This window comes from Numida meleagris, unplaced genomic scaffold (assembly GCF_002078875.1).
Source record: "Numida meleagris isolate 19003 breed g44 Domestic line unplaced genomic scaffold, NumMel1.0 unplaced_Scaffold954, whole genome shotgun sequence".
Taxonomy (NCBI): domain Eukaryota; kingdom Metazoa; phylum Chordata; class Aves; order Galliformes; family Numididae; genus Numida; species Numida meleagris.
Genome location: NW_018365169.1, coordinates 1 through 2210, shown reverse-complemented (window position 1 = coordinate 2210; position 2210 = coordinate 1). Strand labels below are relative to the sequence as shown.

The 2210-nt window shown below is 60.2% G+C and overlaps 1 long non-coding RNA gene across 1 annotated transcript in view; it reads left to right on the top strand.

The window, feature by feature from the left end:
- LOC110392089 overlaps positions 1-1939 on the top strand; it is a 6747-nt gene extending 4808 nt beyond the window's left edge. Inside the window, exons 2-3 of the long non-coding RNA XR_002434219.1 lie at positions 199-361; positions 1379-1939. This is a non-coding gene — a long non-coding RNA (uncharacterized LOC110392089). The remainder of the gene's footprint in view (positions 1-198; positions 362-1378) is intronic.
- Positions 1940-2210: the final 271 nt, after the last annotated feature.

The following is a 2210-nucleotide window of genomic DNA, read 5'->3' as shown; positions in this document are numbered from 1 at the left end:
CAACACCGTCACCACTGAGTGCGGGTGACACCGTGACACCGTCACCATGACACCACAACACCGTCACCACTGAGTGCGGGTGACACCGTGACACCATGACGCCGCGACGCCGTCACCACCGAGTGCGGGTGACGCCGCCGTGCCACCCACCATCCCCGGGTGACGCCGCGTCCGCCTGACGCCGGCGCGTCCCGGCAGAGCTGTGCCGCCAACAGGCGGCGCCGGCCTTCAGTCGCTTCTACTCCGCCGTCCGCGTCAACCGCAGCGTGCTGTGCGTCACCGCCTGCAGCCCCGGCGTCCCCGGCGCCATCCATTGTCACCACGGCCTCTGCCGGGTCACAACGCAGGGACCGCGCTGCTTGTGAGCACCCGCCCAACGCCACCTGACCCCGTGACCCCAAATCCTGAGCCTTGACCCCAAATCCTGAGCCCTTGACCCTAAATCCTGGCCTCTTGACCCCAAATCCTGGCCTCTTGACCCTAAGGCCTGAGCCTTGACCCTAAATCCTGACCCTTGACCCTAAATCCTGACCTCTTGACCCTAAGTCCTGAGCCTTGACCCCAAGGCCTGACCCTTGACCCTAAATCCTGGCCCCTTGACCCCAAATCGCGACCCTTGACCTTAAATCCTGACCCCTTGACCCTACGTCCTGACCCCTAGAACCCAAATATGACCCCTGGACCCCAAATCCTGACCCTTGACCCCAAATCCTGAGCCTTGACCCCAAGGCCTGACCCTAAATCCCCATATCATGACCCTTGACCCCAAGGCCTGACCCCTTGACCCCAAATCCCGACCCTTGACCCTATGTCCTGACCCTTGACCTCAAATCCCAACCTTTGACCCTAAATCCTGAGCCTTGACCCCAAATCCTGTCCCCTTGACCCTAAGTCCTGACCCCTTGACCCCAAATCCTGACCCTTGACCCCAAATCCTGACCCCTTGACCCTAAATCCCGACCCTTGACCCTAAGTCCTGATCCCTTGACCCCAAATCCTGAGTCTTGACCCCAAATCCCGACCCTTGACCCCAAATCCTGACCCTTGACCTTAGTCCTGACCCCTTGACCCCAAATCTGACCCCTTGACCCCAAATCCTGACCCCTGGACCCCAAATCCTGACCCCTTGACCCTATGTCCTGACCCTTGACCCCAAATCCCAACCCCTGACCCCAAGGCCTGACCCTTGACCCCAAATCCTGATCCCTTGACCCCAAACCCCAACCCTTGACCCCAAATCCTAACCCTTTCCTGCTCAAGCCCTCGACCCCAACCCACGGCGCCTATGGGTCTCTCAGAGGACCCCGACCCTGATCCCCACCGGGGGACGGATCTGTGGGGCCGGCCCCGCTCTCACCCCCACATTTCCCCCCCACAGCTGCCCCCAACTTCCAGGCTTCCTCTCCTCCGGCGACCGCTGCCAGACCCACATCAGCCGCGTGGGGCTGGGGGTGGGAGTGGGGCTGGGGCTGGGGCTGCCCCTCCTCCTCCTCCTCCTCCTCCTCCTCCTCTTCCTCCTCTGCCCCACACGCTGCGCCCCACGGCGGGGGAAGGGCCGCGCCAGCAGGTGACCACGCTCCCCTTGCCCACTTCGCCCCATTGGCCCCACATTGCCCCCGTTTCCCCTTGACCCCAAATCCGACCCCTTGACCCCAAATCTGAACCCTTGACCCCAAATCTGATCCTTGAGCCTAAATCCTGACCCCTCGACCCCAAATCGTGGCTCTTGACCCCAAATCCTGGCCCTTGAACCTAAATCTGACCCCAAATCCTGGCCCTTGAACCTAAATCTGACCCCAAATCCTGGCCCTTCACCTCAAATCTGAACCCTTGGCCCCAAATCTGAGCCCTTGACCTCAAATCTGACCCCTTGACCCTAAATCCTGGCCATTGAACCTAAATCTGACCCCTTGACCTCAAATCCTGGCCATTGAACCTAAATCTGACCCCTTGACCCCAAATCCTGACCCTTGACCCTAAATCTGACCCCTTCACCTCAAATCTGACCCCTTGACCCCAAATCTGACCCCTTGACCCCAAATTCTGACCCTTGACCCCAAATCTTACCCCCTGACCCCAAATCTGACCCCTTCACCCCAAATCCTGGCCCTTGACCCTAAATCCTGACCCCTTGACCCCAAATCCTGACCCCTTGACCTCAAATCTGACCACCTCGCCCCACTGCCCCATTAACCCCCATGTTTTCCCAA